At 51.2% G+C, this 20,245-nt stretch overlaps 1 protein-coding gene across 8 annotated transcripts in view; it reads right to left on the bottom strand.

Annotated features, from left to right (window-relative positions):
• GRIK4 (glutamate ionotropic receptor kainate type subunit 4) overlaps positions 1-20,245 on the bottom strand; it is a 433,666-nt gene that overhangs the window by 77,386 nt on the left and 336,035 nt on the right. The gene's annotated exons all lie outside the window — the stretch shown is intronic.

Below are 20,245 nucleotides of genomic sequence, written 5' to 3'. Positions count from 1 at the left end.
AATGCATGCCACGCCTTACGGAGCCAACTGAGAGCGTGCTTGACGCTCCAGTATTCACCCAGACCTCACTGTGCAACCTCAGCAGAGCTACCGAACCTCTCTGGGTGTGTGTCCGTCTGTGAAATGGGACTGATCCAGACATTTCTTTGGGTCATGAGGAGCTATTTTACGTGGCACTCACTGAATGTTATTTCCAAAGCAGGGATTTCGTCCAGATGCCCACATCCCCTGTCGGGTGCCCGAGTCTCAGTCCCAGCTTCCTTGACGGCAACACCCTGCCGTGCTGGCCCGGGAGGCAGTGGCGCCGGCTCGGGTAATTGGACTCCTACCGCCCGGACTGAGTTCCTGGCTCCAGCCTCGGCCTAGCCCTGCCCATTAAGGTCACTGACCAGTAAGCCCCTGGATGGGCGCACAATCTCTCTCAAATAAATTAATGACTTTTCTCTTTATTTTATTTTATGGTGGTAAGAGCGTTTAACATGGATCTACTCTCTTAACAAGTGCTTAAGTGTACAATGCTTATCCTATTGTCTTAATCACCTGTAGGAGGAAAAATACACTACTTACTTAGCTCCCCATTCTACAAGTTATCCAAACCTAAACTCAACGGCAGTGGAAGGCTGTATTTCATTTTTATTTACGTGAGAGGCAGGGAGAAAAACCGCATCCTCTGGTTTACTCCCCCAACGCCCACAATGGCTGGGACTGAGCCAGGGCCAGAGCCGGAAGCCGGGAACTTGGTCTGGTCTCCCACCCGGGTGGAAGGCACTCATCACCTGAGCGTCGTCATTGCCTCCTGGGGTCTGCACTGGTGGGAAACTCAAGGCAGGAGCTGGAGCTGAGACTCAAACCCAGACACACGGATGCAGGCTGTGGGTGTCTTCACCACTAGTCTAACTGCCTGCTCTAGCAGCGAGCTTTGAGATTGTTTGTTTTCCCAGGGGAAGTCCTTCTACATTATATATAAATATAGAATATGTAAAAATTACATATAAATAATACATAAATATAAATCACATAAATAATACATGAATATGTAACGCCCATGCATTAAGCCCCTGTGTATCGCTCTAGCTGGAGTCCCTGGCAAATCATCTGCGCCTCTGTGTTTCCAGTGGGCAGCAGCAGAGACGGCGACAGCTGGCTGGAAACCCAACAAAAGGCACTCCTCCACCTCTGGCAGCATCGCCAGGCGCCAGCGGCAGCTTCCCTGGGAAGCCCTCATGAGTTCCACACACACCAAGCGGCTCTACCCCTCGGAGCTGGGCCCTGGGTTCCCTTGCGGAGGCTTGAGCAACACTGAAGACGTGGCTCACCTCTGGCCGCCACACCCCCACTCTGGGTGCACAGAAACCAGTTTTATGCCTTCAGGATGAAGGTGGAGTGTGTTGAGGGCAGGGCCGACCCAGGATGACCCTAGCCCACCAGCAGGGAGTTCTCACTGGCCTCCAGTCCCAGGCAGGAGCCTCAGGGGCCTCTCAGGTAGTAATGGGGTGATGACCTCTGTGAGTTGTCCATGCCTTTGTAAGGATGCTGCCTGGGCAAGGGTGCGCTGTTTCCTCCACCTCTGCATGGGCAGAACACTGCTGTACATGCTCATGCTCCTTTTGGTTTGCAAGTAGTGTCACCCATAGCCCAAGAGTGAGACCCATTTTACAGATAGAGAAACTGAGGCCAAAATAAGCAGCCACCCAACTCTCCTGACTGAGGCCACACAGCCCAGCAACTGAGAGGCCTGCGTTTTAAGCCTTGTGCTCTTAACCTTGGAAGAGGTTAAGGCCTCCCAGAGAAGCCTGCACGGCCATCCTGCCTGATGTTTCCAGTGTTCTCTTGCACTTCATGTTTGCCTGTGCACTTCCCGCACTAGCCTGTGTGACTCATGGCAGCGAGGGCTGGCCTTACTCATGCTCGCACTCCAGAACCTTGCTCAGAGACTGGCCTTGGAAGCTGCATTGCCTACTAGCAGAGCACTGTAGTCGGTCAGGCGTGGGCAGAAGGCAGGAGAGCCTTCCTCAGGCCTCTGGAGCTCCTCCAAGGTGGCTACAGGGGCCCAAGCACTTGGACCATTTTCTGTTGCCTTCTCAGGCGCATTAGCAGGGAGCTGGGGGCAGTGGAGTAGCCGGCACTCGAGCCGGTGGTGCCCATATAAGATACCAGCACTTCAGCCTGCAGCTCAACCCACTATGCTACAGTGCCAGCCCCGCCCCTATGGTCTCTTCAAGGGGCCAGTTAAGCCTTGTTATTGTCCAAGCTTCCCCTTCCTCCTCATCTCTCTGCAGGGGAAGCAGGGGGCTTGAGCGGTGGGCTGCTGGATAAAGGGGAGAGGGCCATAGCTACTGGACATCTGTGGGATTAGACTGTCATGTTCCATCATCTCTGAGTTCTTCCATGATTGCTTTAGAATAGCTACAGTGTCTCTGTTTTATTTAGGAAGAAACTGCGGCTGAGAGCTGTCCAAGGGCTTGTCTAGCAGCATCCACCAGAAGGCACGACTCTGAGCCCAGACCCGTCTGACTTCTCAGTTTGTGATCTTTCTTGTCCCTACTGTGTCTCTTAGGGTGGGGATGCTAACGCGCTTTCACTTAAGCAGGCCTCACTAACCAGACAATGGCTTCAAGTGCCTCGGCCAACCAGGAAGAACCACAGACACACAGCTTTCTTACCCTTGGCCTTGACACTCCACAAAGCCAGATGAAATTCTTGTCCTTGTGGAGCCTCAGTTTCCCTGTGTTCAAAATGGGAGGGGCCACATTTGGACATTTGGACAGAAGGAACTTGAAAAGTAAGGGGGCTGGAAGTCAGCATTTGGATGCTGGGGACAGGACTGAACTTCCTAGCACCCTCTTTGTCACCCACACCCACACTTTGCACCAACAGAGCCGGGGAGACTTCATACCTGCCTGCCCATCTTCCCACCTCCTCACCAACCACCTGCTCTTAAGAGGCTCCAGCCCCACACTCCCTGATCCTACCCAAGCCACAAGCCAGGTTCCCATAAAACCCTGGGATAGAAATGATTTATCCAGAGCCAGATCTGACAGCCTGAGCAAGGCACCCTTCTGGTCCCACCTCTGGGGACATGGCAGAGACACTAATTAGTTCCCGAGCCCCAGTCAGGAAACCAATCTCCCACCCACCCCCAAGACATTCATAAACTCATCAGATACAACAAAGTGGCTTGGCAGCTACTACCAGACACAATCTAACTGCATAAAGGTAGTGGCGGGGAGAGGGCGAGCCAGGCGCCCTGGGATACAGGCTAATTGCCCCACCTACTGGGCACCTCGATGCCACACACATGCCAGGGGTGGGCAGGAGATACAGCTCTCATCAGCGACAATCTGTGGCTGTGCCTCCAGCCAAATCCCCTTGCCCCACCCTGCTGACACCTGCCCCCAAAGCTTCCTGTAGGAACAAGCTGTTTTGCACGCAGTCTTCACGTGCCCACGTGTGCAGCCTGCATCTTGCTTCCGATAATGCGTCTCCTTGGCTCTTCCTGTACTTTGTCTGCCCCACTTCTTCCAGGGCAGAAGCCACAGGGTTGCAATGAAAGTAGGAGAGAGGAAGGATTTGGATAGGGCTACCATGGGCCTATTCATCAACTTCATGCAGATAAGAACAAAGCACCTGGGGCTGGCGCTGTGGCGTAGTGTGGGTAAAGCCGCCGCCTGCAGTGCCGGCATCCCATACGGGCGCTGGTTCGAGTCCCTGCTGCTCCACTTCTGATCAGCTCTCTGCTATGGCCTGGGAAAGCAGTAGAAGATGGCCCCAGTCCTTAGGTCCCTGCACCCCCATCAGAGACCTGGAAGAAGCTCCTGGCTTCGGATCGGCACAGCTCTGGCCATTGCAGCCATTTGGGGAGTGAACCAGCAGATGGAAGACCTCTTTCTCTCTCTGCCTCTCCTCTCTCTGTGTAACTGTGATTTTCAAACAAATAAATAAATCTTAAAAATGAAGAACAATGCACCCACCCTAGGTGGATGTAGGTCTGCCAGTTCACAGCTGCACCTGCAAAGTGCAGGCTGGGTGTCAGTCCCTGCTTGCTCACCTTTGAACACTGCATGACCTGCTCCACCAGCGCAGTGGCCCCGGAGTTGGAGGACCTGGGTTTAACCTGGCTTCTCTCAGGATGAGCTGTGTGATCTCAGGGAAGCTACTGAGTCCCTCTGAGCCTCAGGTTCCCCCCTCTATAGCATTGGGGTGAAAGTAGTCATTGTGATCCTAGAGGGTTCTTAAGGAGATGAGATGAGATGGTGCATGTGCCATGTACTGTGTCAGCGTTCGTTAATCTTTTATGCCATAGCCTGAGACAGAAGGTAAGATCTCGCCTATGTTCTCCAAAGGGCTTTGCATTGTGGACTTGAGTTTGTTAGACAGATGTGGCTGGCATCACAAAGTCTGGTTTCTAGACCAGCAATAGAAATGCAGGCCCTTCATAGTGACTAAGTCAGAAACTCTAGGATAGGGCCCAGCAGGCTGCTGAAGCAGGCCCTGCAGGCGACTCTGAGGGGCTGCATTCCTGCGGGACAGAATGAGCAGCCCTGGTGACAAACAGGGTGACAGGGAGAGGCAAGGGTGTGGGGACTCAGTGACTGACAGCCTACCTGCGGAGAGTGAGGGGTGTCAGGTTCTTCTGGGAAGAGAGACCGCGATCGGAAGTATTTGCCAATCTGTACGGGGTAAGCACTCCCACTGTGGCTCATCTCACGTCCCCAGCACGACGCCATTGAGCGCAGAGCTGGGAAGAAGATGTGGCCCTGGGGCTCTCGCTAGCTGGGGCGCACTGGCTCCGGCACACCACCACCATAGCCCACTGGCCACAGAGAGGCTTCAAGTTTAGGCAGAGTGATCTCATTGCTACTTCACTTTATTAGGGAGCAGTAAGTTAATAATCTACCCAAGTCACCAGGATGGTAAGAGGGGAAATTAGGATGCAAAACAACCACGCTCGTTCACGGGCATCACAATATTTAAAGCAAAGGTGCAGCGCATCCCACTGCTGGGTCTCACTTTACAACAGCGGTGATTATTCAAATAGCAAAGTCTGACTACAACTGACGCAGGTGAACGTCACTGACAGAGGATGTGTCTGCACCAGCGCCGTGAGCCTCACTCATGCAGCGTCCCCGAGGGACACAGGCCTACACGAGCTCCTAATAATCTCACTCCTCTAAGCCTTACATTCCGGAGATTTAAATTGTGTCTCCAAAGCACAATTTCCAAAGCTCCTTTTCAGAGAAGTCACGCGTTCCTCTGGCCTCTGATGCAGCGTGGACTCCTACACCTGCACACGCAGTCGCTATCCTGTGCTGTGCTGTGATGCTGCCAGGGTGGGGGTGAGGGAGGAAGGGCTACTGCCACGTGCAGGGCCATTTTGCCTGCATCACTGTTGTTAGTTCATGCGTTGGCTTTCCTTAGTGGTTGTTGCTTTTCTCACTGTGGGCTGAGGACAGCTCTTTCTGGAGCCCTACCCTTCCAGGAGCTGTGTGTAAGACCCTTGGGTGGAGTGGCAGGAACTGAAACATGAAAGAATTGCTTGGAAAGAAAGCTTAGCTATGGAGCCCAAGGGGCTGTAGCGACAGGCTCCAAGGCCTGGACAGGGGCCACCCAGAGTCCTGTGGAAAACTGAATGCATGCCAGAGACCTGGTCTGCGGTGTGGCCCCTGGTCCCGAGAGAGCTGGCCACTCCCCCAGCACCTCACCTCTGGTCAGGGGCGGGGACCACCACAGGAGTCCTCTGCTGCTTCCTGATGGAGCTGCGCTCAGTCGCTGGCTATCAGGAGCCCTGCACCGGCATCTGGTACTGGGACCCCAGCCAGTGAGTCGGCCCCACCCTCCTCAGCCTCCATCCCAGTCCAGGCTCCCATTGACCCCCCCGGGACCAGAACCCACTCTGAGTCTGTTCCATTCTTTACAAGCAGCAGGCAGCTGTCACCACCAAGTCTCACCTTGAGCACCCAAACCTCACAACCGGGGCTGATGGACAGGGGCCAGACTCCTCACCGTGTGCCGCAAGGCCCCATGAGTCCTGCCCTCTGCCCATCCCCCACCCTCATCCCACGCTACCTGTGTGCCAGGCACACCTGGCCTTCTGCACGTGTTCATAGGCAAGAAGTTCCCTCCTGCCAGGGTCTCCCCACATGCCTGGAACGTCCCCTGCTCCACAACCCTTGGCCCTCTCTCTGTCGGAAGAGATAAAGCTTTATGGGAACACAGCCATGCCCACCCACGGGTGCCGACTGCGACCACTTCCATGACAGCAGAATTGCCACATGCACTGGCCTGCAAAGACCACAGATTTACCATCTGACCCTCGGAGAGAAAGTCCGCCACACCCTTAGTCTACACCTCCACTCCTTCAGCCTTAGCCCAAAGATCACTTCCTCCAGGAAGCTTTTCCTTACTGAAGTCGAACTCCTCCCAGAAGCCTGTTTCGCTCCTTCAGAACATTCATGAACCTGACTGTTGCCTACTGCCTGTGTCTCGTGACTGCACGAGCTTCCCGAGAGCAGCAGTCCCAGGTGAGTTTGCCAGCCTTTTTTCTCCGGAGCCTGGCCCTGGGCCTAGCCTACTGCACATGCTCAATGAAACCTAGTTGAGTAAGTGCACCAGGAAATGGGCATGTATTATCTCATTCAGTCCTCAGCACCTCTATGAGAGGTAGATATTTTCATATTTGTTTTACAGATTTTAAGAAGTCCTTAGTCCCAGCAAAGTGCGACAATGAATGCAGCCACAGTCACACGTGGCTCAGTAAATACCTGGACAGAAATTCAAACCCATGCTCGCCCCATCCCCAAAGTATATGTTTGTTTTGGTGCAAAAAACTTATATGCATATTAGTCTTCTCGCAATACACATTTTCCACATATTATGAAAAGCATTTGTGGCACCAAAACCAATGCATATTTCTCATTCAATTCGTCCATGAACGGTTGGGAATGCAGGTGGTGGTGGTGGGGTAGGCTCCTCACCACGGTGCTGCTTTGCTACAGGGAGTGCAGATGACAACGCTGGGAGCAGGCCCAGCACAGAGCTCACAAGTCCCTTCCCCTCTCTGCTTTCTTCCTGGCCACCCGCTCCTGCAGCCCAGCCCTGGAGGCCCAGGGACTCATCCAATCATTGTCCCTTGCACCCATGGGCCCTGCAGCCGCCCGAGGAGGAACCCTGGCAAGCGGAGCCTGCAGGCTCACAGCCCTCTCACTCCTGCTCCCTCAGGGCTGTCATTTTGCCACTTTGTTCTCTCTTGAGGAGGTAAAAAGGGATTCATTTGTCAAGCCCTGAGGGATTTCCTTGCATCCAGGCCTGCCTCTGTGGGTGTACACACGGCGCGGTAACACCGAACGTTTGATGTACGATTAGATGATTGTTCTGTGCACTCGGCGCTGCCTGGATCCAGTGGGCGAGTCCTTCTGCTCCAGAGTCAGGTTTTGCAAATGCGTGTATTGATCGCCTTGGCAGGCGGGCACCCCGCCATGCACCTTGCTTACATCAGCCTCCCAGCTGCTGCCTAACAGCCCTGTTCTCATGCCCACCTGAGAAGCGTCGGCTTCAAGCAGGCATTTCACACTACAGTAACAATGCCTGATGCAGGGACTCTCATGTAGGCTTTTGTGGAGTGAATGAAAGAAAGAAACAGAGCTAAGACTCAGAGATGTCAAGCAAGCTGCTAAGGACCACACAGCTCAGAGAGAATGAAACGGACTGTGAACTCACACCCTCTTTTCTACTGAACCACCTGGTGGAGTCAGGGCAGCTGTGGGCTACGGTGGCCCTCAGACCTGGGCCCTGAACCGTGAACTTGTTGGGGAGTACAGCCCTGAAGGGTGTCCACCAAACAGCCCGTAGGAGGGGTCCAGACAAGGGCCCAGAGCGATTATTGAGGAGGCTGGCACAGGAGACGGCAGGGGGAGCCCACATTTTCTTTCCTTCTCTGCCATGCATACGCTGTCCAACCTGGGGCAAGTCATGTGACTTTTCTGAATCCTCCTCATTTGTAACCTGGAAATTCATGAACCTCCCCCTGACAGGGCAAATGGGATAATGGCCCTGATGGCTTCCGACCAGTCATAGTGAGCCATGGAACACTAGCTAACGGGGATGATCAGGAGGCAGTGTGGCTGATCAACTACCCCGCCACTTACTCCGTGGCTGTGGGAAGTCACTCTTGGCTACCTGTAAGAAAAGGATCACCTCCCTCCTCCCTTCACTGGGATGATCTGAGGCCATCACAAATATGACCGAAGTCTAAGTTCTTTGCATGTTCCTCCTGTCTCAGATCCTTGTTTTCTGGGGCCATCGGAAGTTGGATGAACCGTAACCAATGACCCATTGTCTCCAACCTCAGTTTCAGGCTTGTGAGTGGCCTTTCCCACTAGGAACGATGCCTACAGTAATTTATTAGCATCTCCTTAAGGACACAGAGCTGACATTGACCTATGGGCAGGGAAACTGAGAGAGAGGCAAGCAACATGATGGCCAGAGGTCCCGGGAGGGAACTCAGGATGAATTAGGGCTGCAGAGTCTCCATAGTGTAGCTGTGCACCTTGACATGAGACCAGCTGAAAAGACTCGACAGGCAAGGCTTCGTGGTGAACACCTGACACGAAGGAGTCAGCGCTTACTGTACTGAAACACTGGAATCCAGTATTTCCAATCAGAGAAGTTTAGTTCACGGGGGTGACTGGGTCATGAGCAAGCACCCAACTGAGAGTCTAGGGAAGAAAGGGAGCTGCTGAAGTCAGCCAGAGGAAGAGGAGCCATCAAAATAAATGCATGCGTGCAGAATGCTGCAAAAATTCAGATCAGAGATCGGCAATGGCAAATGCCAGAGCGAAGAGCTCAAGAATGAGTCCAAGGAAAGCCGGGAAGACGCCACAGAGAAGGAACACAACCTGATCTGTATTAAGCTTGCAACTCAGTTGCTGCAAGGCATGTTTTAGTAAATTGTGGGATGAAACCCATTAGCGGGTTCGGAGACAATGAAGTAGGTCCAGTCCAACACTTAAAAACAGGATCTATATCCAGCCTAGACAACAGTGCCACACCATGTAGCAGGGGTAACTTGTATTGTAAGTCCTGGTTTCAGTTACTTCTAGGTGAGTGTTTATTGGTGTCTTGAATTGCAACCTAAATGCAAACCAGGCTCCCAAAGTGTACAAGGGATTCCAGCCTCCTACCTGCGTCATCAGCCCCCAGCAGAGTAGCCGGAACATAACTGAGACTTAGTAAGTATATTTGTGGTAGCAATGAGCTCCTGCCTGGTCACGTGTTGCAACTAAAGGACTGAAGGAAGATTATACAAGCTAATATTTTCAAACATTGACCACATACCAAATACTGGACTAAACACTTTGTATGTGTTATCTCCTCTGATCTTTGTACCCACACTACAAGGGAGGCACTTCTATCATCCTACTTCACAGACAAGAATACTGAGACTCAGAAGTTGGGTTTCTTGCCTAAAGTTCTACAGTCAACACAGATTCAGACCCAGACAGGACCACTACACCGTAGTGCTCCCAGGATATTAACTTTCCTGGGCTGTGACTATCTGGTTAAATATCCAATAAGCATTTGAAGCATTATTCTTCCACTAGTATTTGTTATGAATATTCTTTCTTTTTTTTTAATTTGACAGGTAGAGTTAGAGACAGTGAGAGAGACAGACAGAGAGAAAGGTCTTCCTTCCATTGGTTTACTCCCCAAATGGCCACTACGGCTGGTGCTGGACGTATCCGAAGCCAGGAGCCAGGTGCTTCTTCCTGGTCTCCCATGCAGGTGCAGGAGCCCAAGCACTTGGGCCATCCTCCACTGCCTTCCCGGGCCACAGCAGAGAGCTGGACTGGAAGAGGAGCAACCGGGACTAGAACCCAGTGCCCATATGGGATGCCGGCACCCCAGGCGGAGGATTAACCAAGTGAGCCATGGCACTGGCCCCCATGCTATGAATATTCTTGCCTGAGAGTCCACTCCTGAACATGGCCTTCGCTTTTCCTTGCCTTTGATTCCAACTGCCACATTTGGAAGTGGATCAAATAAACTTGGAGGAAAGGAATGTGGAGTGCAGAGGGAGATGTGAGGCTTCAGGAGTTCCCACTTCCCGACCTGACTCTGCCATCGACCACCATGGCCTCTGGGAGCCGTCGTTCGGCTTTGCCACACTCCCCTTCCCCTGGGGTTGTCCATTCACCCATCATGCGTCAGCCTAAACATCTCCTCCCTGGGGATGCTCTTCCCAACCCTGACTCAGGGCCCCTGCTGCTGCAGGCACTCAGGCACGGTGCCCTGGATGGCTCCTTGGTAGTACTCATCACACTTGCGCTCACACACAATTACCTAGGTAACGAGTCGTTCAAAGCCGGCTCTCCCATGAGACACATCATGCCATCAGTGATGAAATTCCACCTTGTCCATCATCATCTCCCCAGTGCCTAGCATGAAATCAGCACTCCCTAAATGCTTGGTGAAAACATGAATGAACTCCCCTTGTGGTTCCAGGTCCCAGGACAGTGCCTGGCCTCAATGCGTGCTCAATGAATAGCTAGTGGATTGAGTTGTGAAACTCCTTTGAGCAAGGCACTTCCTTTAAGTCTTCAGTTACCTTTACCCATAAGAGAAGAACAACGGTTAGTCTCTTCTGGCTCAAGCAGGGATTCCTGGAAGTGCTAGATGTACTTATAACATTGGTTTAACTTTTCAAAGCGCCTTGGTGCAGAGCCCAGGAGAGACAGGCATAAAAGGCGCAACACAAACAGGTCTCAGACCAGTGACTGCACAAAGCCACTGGAAGACAGATGTCCACACGTGTAGGTGGAGGCCCCTCTCCAGTCTGTCACAGGCTCTCTGAGCCTCACAAAGTGAAGGCAGTCACAGGAAAGATGGAACAGATGTGTGGGCCCAAGGAACAGAAAGAAGGACAAAAAGGAAGAGGCTTTAGAAGGATTTATGCCCAACAGATGGAAGACTTCCTAACAGTGAGAGTTTTCTGAGACAGAACAGAACATCCCTGTAGGTAGTAAGTTCCCTGAAGCTGGAGACATTCAAACATAGACTCGCCTGCACGAGAATGCATTTGCAAGACTCTAAGCACCCAGGTCCGGAGAAGTTGCATTATTTGCCTTGGCCCCAGGAGTAGACTCTAGGTCCCAGTCTACCCCAAGGGAACCGGGAGGAAGGCGGGACACTAAGGGGCAGATGCAGCCCTGGGTGCTGTGAGAAAACAGGAGAGCAGGAGCATGGGGCAATGAGCGCAGAGAGAAAAGGCCACTGGACGGAAACCTGAGCTGTCCGGGTTTACTCATTGCTGGTACCTGCTCCTGGCTGGATGTCATGAGAGCTGATTTTTTTTTTTTTTTTTTTTTTGACAGGCAGAGTGGACAGAGAGAGAGACAGAGAGAAAGGTCTTCCTTTGCCGTGGGTTCACCCTCCAATGGCCGCCGCGGCTGGCGCGCTGAGGCCGGCGCACTGCGCTGATCCGATGGCAGGAGCCAGGTCCTTCTCCTGGTCTCCCATGGGGTGCAGGGCCTAAGTACTTTGGCCATCCTCCACTGCACTCCCTGGCCACAGCAGAGAGCTGGCTTGGAAGAGGGGCAACCGGGACAGAATCCGGCGCCCCGACCGGGACTAGAACCTGGTGTGCCGGCGCCACAAGGTGAAGGATTAGCCTGGTGAACCGCGGCGCCAGCAGAGAGCTGATTCTTGTTGTTCAGAGCAGTTCTGGTCTACAAAGAGACGCAGCAATGCATTAGGGGATACGGAGCCTTTGCTCCGAGGGGAAACACAGGGTTAGGTTCCTGCGAGCTTCCGCTCACACAGTCTCAGCCAATCAATGCACCCCTTGTTTTACGTGTGTTTCTACTTACTGCCACTTCCTATAATGTTACTGTTGGTTCAAGAACACTTAAGTCACGTGAGGACTTCTGAACACATTCTCTTGGTAAGAAGCACCACAGGACACGGCTTCACCACTATTCCTGGGGTCATTTTAAACCGAACGATTGCCAGGAAGAAGCACAAGAAATGCAGCACCAAACAGACTGTGAATAGGACACCTGTTTCTGAGACAAGAAGGCAGAGCGTCACCGGGCCCAGCCTCGGCTGGTCACGTCCTGGATGGCTCTGATTTCGGGCAATTCTGCACATGTCTGCAAAAAGCACTGTTGAGTATTGATTTTGGGGTTATGAGCAGATTTTTAGCAAGACATGGAAGGAAGGTGCAGACACAGAATCCACAAACAAGGAGAATCAACGGTACTTCTCTGTGAGGGAAGCTTTGTTTGGCTTGTAGGAGACGTGCCAGAAGCCACCACCTCTAGGATGTGAAGCGGCATTTGGTCCAGCCCTCACTCTCCTGCCAAGAAGAAGCCCACGCTGGCTGCTCTTGAGATGCCGGCAATAGAGAGACTCTCGAAGGCAGGCATGGGCTCCACCCACCCTGCTGGGCCCGACTGAAGATGCCACCTCCCAGTGATGCTGCCATGGACATAAAGGAGTCCTCACCAAATTCAGGGTTACAGAAGTGAGCTTTCTCAGAGTGGGGCTCTGAAGACGCTCAGATCTCCTTTCCTTTTGGACAGGTGTATGAAGCGAGGTTTTTGTTTTTTTTCTTTTTTCCTGTCTCTCTCTCTCTCTCTCTCTCTCTCTCTCTCTATATATATATATATATATATATAATTTTTTTGACAGGCTGAGTGGATAGTGAGAGAGAGAGAGACAGAGAGAAAGGTCTTCCTTTTGCCGTTGGTTCACCCTCCAATGGCCGCTACGGCCGGCACACTGTGCTGATCCGAAGGCAGGAGCCAGGTGCTTCTCCTGGTCTCCCATGGGGTGCAGGGCCCAAGCACTTGGGCCATCCTCCACTGCACTCCTGGACCACAGCAGAGAGCTGGCCTGGAAGAAGGGCAACCGGGACAGAATCCAGTGCCCCGACCGGGACTAGAACCCAGTGTGCCGGCGCCACAAGGCGGAGGATTAGCCTATTGAGCCGCGGCACCGGCCTGTCAATATATTTTTAAAAGTATTCATTGATTTTATTTGAGAGGCACAGAAAGAGACACAAAGACCTCCCATTTATTGGCTCACTCCCCAGATGACCACAACAGCCCAGGCTGGGCAGGGGCTGACATCAGGATCCAGGAACCCAATCCAGGTCCCCCACTTGGATGGCAGCGACCCAGCTACCTGAGTTGTCACCTCAGCCTCCCAGAGTGTGCACTGGCAGGCAGCTGCAATCAGAAGTGGAGCTGAGATCTGAACCCAGGCCCTCTGAGCCAGGGCGCAGGTGTCTCAGGCAGCATCTTAACCACGAGGCCAAACACCCACTCGGTTTTTCCTTCCTACATAGGAAAAAACCTCACACCCCCTCTTCTAAGCATTTTCGGGGCAGGATTCCATCGGCCTCGCTCAAGCTGACACGTGGTGTGTGCACGTCAGAACCCATCCGTGGGAAGAGTCAGCTGCACGTCTCTCCCTCCTCCCGGAAGATAGAGAATATTTCAAATTAGCTGCCGAGCAGAGAATTTGTCAGAGACTCAGGCATGCTTGATATTTGTCGTCTTACAAGAAAATTACTGCCAAAGAACATGACACAGTCAGCGCTTTGCCTGGCTCCATTTGTTACTAGCACCAGGAGGAGAAGCATCTCAGGCAAGCAGTTGTACTAACAACACAACTTGGAGCTCTGAGTGGCAGATGCCAACTGAGCTAACATGCATTGCATTCTTTTTTTTTTTTTTTTTAATTTGAGAAGCAGAGAGAAAGAGAGAGTGTGTGCATGCTCCCATCAGCTGGTTCACTCCTCCAAATGCCTGCACCAGCTGGGGGTAGGCCAGGCAGAAGCTGGGAGCTGGGAACCCAATTCGGGTCTCCCTCATGGGTGGCAGGGACCCAAGCACTTGGGTCAGCACCTGCTGCCTCCTAGGATCTGCATTAGCAGGGAGCTGGAGGCAGGAGCTGGAGTCAGAAATTAAACCCAGGAACTTCAATGCGGGCATCTGAACTGCTAGCCAAATACTCTCTTCCCAAATGAGTGGTTTTAACCGGGGGTCTGGGTTGAAGGAAACTGGTCACTCACTGTCCTCCAGGAACACAAGATCCTGAAGACAGGAAACCCAAGGAAGACAGGCACGACATGGCTTCGGAGCTTCCAATGATGGGCCTTAAGGCTCAGACAGGTGGTGCGTGGGGCAGAAGGGCTGCCTGGCCTGTGATTCCCCCAGCCAGGGTCGGCCCAGCCGCTTTGCCTTTGATGAGGCAACTCCCGATCCGGCTGCAGGGAGAGTTCTGGGCTGCTCTGAAGGTTACTGAGAAGTCACTTACTTCTTCTTTAAATTAAGAAACCAGGAGAAGGGGAATTGGCACGAGGTTTAAAATAGTTGATCTCTTTGAATGTCACAGATTCTTAGAGCTGGAAGGCAGCCCGTCCAACTTGCCTAGCAGCGAATGCACCTGGCAGAGCCATGCTCCCGGGCTGAAAGCCCCCGAGGCCCTGCCTGCTTTGGGGAGGGAAATGGGCCTCTCTCCTGCCGTGTGATGTGTTGGCCCTGCACCACCTGGCTTCCCGCAGCCCTGCTCCCATGCACGTGTGTTCCCCATTCTCACCTCGGCTCAGGAAGCCTTCCCTGGACCCCCAGCCCCTACAGACACAGGTGAGATGGTCTGTGTGTCCCCAAGCTGCCTCCATTGTCACATTCTCACACTGTTAGCATTCCAGGACCGGGGGCGGGGGGGAGGTCCCTGAGGGTGGGCACTGTACCACCCAGCTGAGGGTGCATGCAGGAGTGAAAGGGGGGCTGCGGTGTGCAGAGCAACCCACCTCACTGGGGCCTGGGGAGGATTGTGGGGGCCACACAGGCTGTACCATCCAGGCCTTAAGGAGCTCAAAGCCAGCAAGCACACTTGAGCTCCAGGGCCCTGAGCATTTTGTCATGAGAATCCCCCAAGGCCCCTGCACTCCAGCTTGTTCGAGAGAGTTCCTATGCCACGCCTCCCCAGCGGCACCTGGAATTTGAACATTTGCAATGGCAGGTCCCTGGAACCACTGGCACATTTCTCTCTTTCCATTTTCTCCAGCCCCTGAGGGTTGTGCTTCCCAAGTACATCCAAGGCCTTTGAAGTTGTCCTGTGAGGATTGGGCTGTCTGGTCTCCCTGGGGCGGGGCACGGTCAAGGGGCAGGTGAGCTGGCTTAGCGAGGGTGCAGTCTGAAGCACCTGTTCTCTTCCCCGTGCTCCCTGACTCACAGGTGCCTGGAGCTTTCTCCCAGAGCACAGGGACGTCCTGCGTAGCAGCTTTGATGCAAAATTCACCGGCTGCTGAAGCTTATCCACACATCAGCCGGCAAACAAATTAGAGCTACTTAAATTTTTGAACATGGGGCTGCTTTTGGGCTGAAGAGCAAGGTTTCAAAATACTGAATTTAAATCTATTTCTTGTAATGTGCCCCCTCACGCTTCCGCCTGCGAGCAGCCCAGGGAGGGCTGCCAGTTCCGAGCGGCTCCTGTCTGCGCCTCTCCAGCCAGCTCATGCCTGGGGGATCCGGAGGAGGCCGAGCAGCTAATTTAGTCTCGCATAGCTGCCTGCGTCAGTCAGCTCTGAGGAGAGTGGGGCAGGCATGGGCCAGAGGCGTGGGGATTGCAGGTGGCCAGGCTTAGAGAAGATGAGGAAGACGGATGGATCAGAGAGGCTAGGACCAGGCAGTCTGTGCAGGGGCAGGCAGTGTGGAGCAATGGGCAGAGCCCATCATGTATGCCATAATGGGCCCAATATGTATGCCATAGTCCTGGAGTCTCAGTTCTAGCCTGGTGCACGGCCGAGAACAAGACAAAGCAGAGGTGAGCGAGGTACTCAGGTGCCACCTATCTGGGAGAACCAGTGTCGCCAGCCTTGCTTGGCAGAACTCGACGCTTGCTTCAGGAAGCTTCCCCGTGGCCTCCTGCCTCCTCACTACTCTTCTTCTTCTTCCATCCCTGGCCTCATCCCCTCCTCTAACTGTCCTTTCTGGGCATAAAGACGAGATTCAGAGCTGTGGCCACTCCTGGTAGAGTTCACAGCAACTCAAAGGCCTGCCTAAGGGATGCCCACTCTCACCACTGCTATTTAACATAGTTCTGGAAGTTTTAGCCAGAGCCATCAGACAAGAAAAAGAAATCAAAGGAATACAAATCAAGAAGGAAGAAGTCAAACTATCCCTCTTTGCAGACAATATGATTCTGTACTTAGAGGATCCAAAGAACTCTACTAAGAGACTATTGGAACTCATAGAGGAGTTTGGCAAAGTGGCAGGACATAAAATCAATGCACAAAAATCAACAGCCTTTGTATACACAAGCAATGCCATGACTGAGAAAGAACTGCTAAGATCAATCCCATTCACAATAGCTACAAAAACAAACAAATACCTTGGAATAAACTTAACCAAGGACGTTAAAGATCTCTACGATGAAAATTACAAAATCTTAAAGAAAGAAATAGAAGAGGATACCAAGAAATGGAAAAATCTTCCATGCTCATGGATTGGAAGAATCAACATCATCAAAATGTCCATTCTCCCAAAAGCAATTTATAGATTCAATGCAATACCAATCAAGATACCAAAGACCTTCTTCTCAGATCTAGAAAAAATGATGCTGAAATTCATATGGAGGCACAAGAGACCTCGAATAGCTAAAGCAATCTTGTACAACAAAAACAAAGCCGGAGGCATCACAATACCAGATTTCAGGACATACTACAGGGCAGTTGTAATCAAAAGAGCATGGTACTGGTACAGAAACAGATGGATAGACCAATGGAACAGAATTGAAACACCAGAAATCAATCCAAACATCTACAGCCAACTTATATTTGATCAAGGATCTAAAACTAATTCCTGGAGCAAGGACAGTCTATTCAATAAATGGTGCTGGGAAAACTGGATTTCCACGTGCAGAAGCATGAGGCAAGACCCCTACCTTACACCTTACACAAAAATTCACTCAACGTGGATTAAAGACCTAAATCTACGTCCTGACACCATTAAGTTATTAGAGAACATTGGAGAAACCCTTCAAGATATTGGCACAGGCAAAGAATTTCTGGAAAAGACTCGGGAGGCACAGGCAGTCAAAGCCAAAATCAACTATTGGGATTGCATCAAATTGAGAAGTTTCTGTACTGCAAAAGAAACAGTCAGGAGAGTGAAGAGACAACCGACAGAATGGGAAAAAATATTTGCAAACTATGCAACAGATAAAGGGTTAATAACCAGAATCTACAAAGAGATCAAGAAACTCCACAAAAACAAAACCAACAACCCACTTAAGAGATGGGCCAAGGACCTCAATAGACATTTTTCAAAAGAGGAAATCCAAATGGCCAACAGGCACATGAAAAAATGTTCAAGATCACTAGCAATCAGGGAAATGCAAATCAAAACCACAATGAGGTTTCACCTCACCCCGGTTAGAATGGCTCACATACAGAAATCTACCAACAACAGATGCTGGCGAGGATGTGGGGAAAAAGGGACACTAACCCACTGTTGGTGGGAATGCAAACTGGTCAAGCCACTATGGAAATCAGTCTGGAGATTCCTCAGAAACCTGAATATAACCCTACCGTTCGACCCAGCCATCCCACTCCTTGGAATTTACCCAAAGGAGTTTAAATTGACAAACAAAAAAGCGGTCTGCACCCTAATGTTTATTGCAGCACAATTCACAATAGCCAAGACCTGGAACCAACCTAAATGCCCATCAACGGTAGACTGGATAAAGAAATTATGGGATATGTATTCTTTAGAATACTATACCACAGTAAGAAACAACGAAATCCAGTCATTTGCAACAAAATGGAGGAATCTGGAACACATCATGCTGAGTGAAGTAAGCCAGTCCCAAAGGGACAAATACCATATGTTCTCCCTGATCGGTGACAACTGACTGAACACCAAAAAGGAAACCTCCTGAAGTGAAATGGACACTATGAGAAATGGTGACTTGATCAGCATAGCCCTGACTGTTAATGGACAACTTAATACATTATCCCTATTAGTATTTTTTTGTCTGTTCTACTTAATATGACTGGTTTAATTCTGTAATTATCACACAGTTATTCTTAAGTGCTGAAAATTAACTGAAATGTGATCCCTGTTAAACATAAGAGTGGGAATAAGAGAGGGAAGAGATGTATAATTTGGGGCATGCTCGGGCTGACTTGCCCCAATTGGTAGAGTTGGAAACATACCAGGGGATTCCAGTTCAATCCTATCAAGGTGGCATGTACCAATGCCATCTCACTATTCCAAGTGATCAATTTCAGTTCACAATTGATCATAATGAAAGGACTAAGAGTCAAAGGGAGCACATAAACAAGTCTAGTACCTGCTAACACTAACCGATAGAATAAATAAAGGGGAGAGTGATCCAACATGGGAAGTGAGATACTCAGCAGACTCATAGAATGGCGGATGTCCTAAATAGCACTCTGGCCTCAGAATCAGCCCTAAAGGCACTCGGATCTGGCTGAAAAGCCCATGAGAGTATTTCAGGCATGGAAAGCCAAGACACTCTGGCAAAAAGATCTCTGTGAGTGAGATCCCAGTGGAAAGAACAGGTCTTCAAAGAGGGAGGTGCCTTTCTCTGAAGGGAGGAGAGAACCTCCACTTTGACTATGACCGTGTCTAAACAAGATAAGAGTCGGAGAACTCAAGGGGCTTCCATAGCCTTGGAAACTCATGACTGGTGCATAGGGAGATTACTGATGCCATAAACAGGAGTGTCAATTTGTAAAGTCAACAACAGGAGTCACTGTGCACTTACTCCTCATGTAGGATCTCTGTCCTTAATGTGCTGTACATTGAGGCTTAATGCTATAACGAGTACTCAAACAGTATATTTCACTTTGTGTTTCTATGGGGGTGCAAACGATTGAAATCTTTACTTAATGTACACTAAACTGATCTTCTGTAAAAAAAAAAAAAAAAAGAAAAGAAATTATCAATTCCCAACTTGACTCTCACTGGGATTAAACATGACAATAGGTCTGATCTGATTTCATCATCATTTAAAAAAAATCATCTATTATTTTTCACTTTATGTTTCTGTGTGGGAGCAAACTGTTGAAATCCTTACTTAAGGTATACTAAGCTGATCTTCTGTATATTAAGATAATTGAAAATGAATCTTGATGTGAATGGAAGGGGAGAGGGAGTGGGAAAGGGGAGGGTTGTGGGTGGGAGGGACGGTATGGGGGGGGAAGCCATTGTAACCCATGAGTCGTACTTTGGAAATTTATATTCATTAAATAAAAGATAAAAAAAAAAAAAAGGCCTGCCTAGTGTGGCTCAGACAAGGGCTGCTGTCACCCCCAAAACTGTCCATCCACCCCGATCTTCCCGGAGCACAGTGAGGCCCAGGCACACTCTGCATCGCAGCTGAGAGTCTGCCTGCGGCCACCATAGCGTAGACACCACAGCTTGGAACGAGAGGGATGGGGACAAGGGTGCAGGTGCAGGCGGGAGCCATCTATGGGGAGCACGGCGCCCTCTCCACTGCTCCTCCAGTGCCCTGTGAAGGCAGCGTCCACATAAGACCCCACCCCACAGGCAGGGTGTGCCTAAGGTTTTCTGCTGTCATTCTATGTTTGTTCACTTTTGAAGTGAGGTAAGGGATGTGGAGAGGGGCCAGGAGAGGATCCCACCAGCAAGTCTGCTCAAACTGCCTTCAGGACAGCAGAGGCCATGTCCTGGCAGCCTGGCTGCAGAAGCCACGATAAGAAATGCAGCCACCTTTGCACTGGAGGGTTCCAGATGCCCCTGGGAAGGGCATGGACCTGCCCTGGGTGGGCCACTGTCAGGCAAGGTGGCAGAAGGGATCAAGGAGAGGCGGCGTCATCTCCCGGCAACAGGTGGGACCTGCGGAACCTTGAGGACGTTGGAGCTGGATTCTCCGAGCCTCGACCCCTGAGTTCTGCCTTGCAGGGGTGACATGGAAGAGCCAGCTCAACCATCTTCCTATGCTCGGGTCATTCCTGAAAACCAGCACCTGGAAAGCTGAGTTTAAATCAGGGGTCTTCAAAAACTTCACCAGCAACGCTTATCATGAAGAAACTACCCATGCATTCCAAAATTCCTTCCACCAGAAAAAAAGCTTATCCTTTGATTAATTCTATTTCCCATGAGCTTTCTGAGGAACCCCTCTATCTACTTTGGGAAACAAAACATGGCCGTCTGCTCACTGGCCTTTAACTCACCCAGTCCTGGAGGGC

The sequence above is a fragment of the Oryctolagus cuniculus genome, chromosome 1, assembly GCF_051225735.1.
Source record: "Oryctolagus cuniculus isolate XC-2025 breed Fujian yellow rabbit chromosome 1, ASM5122573v1, whole genome shotgun sequence".
Lineage (NCBI taxonomy): Eukaryota > Metazoa > Chordata > Mammalia > Lagomorpha > Leporidae > Oryctolagus > Oryctolagus cuniculus.
This window is presented reverse-complemented; position numbering and strand designations above follow the sequence as displayed.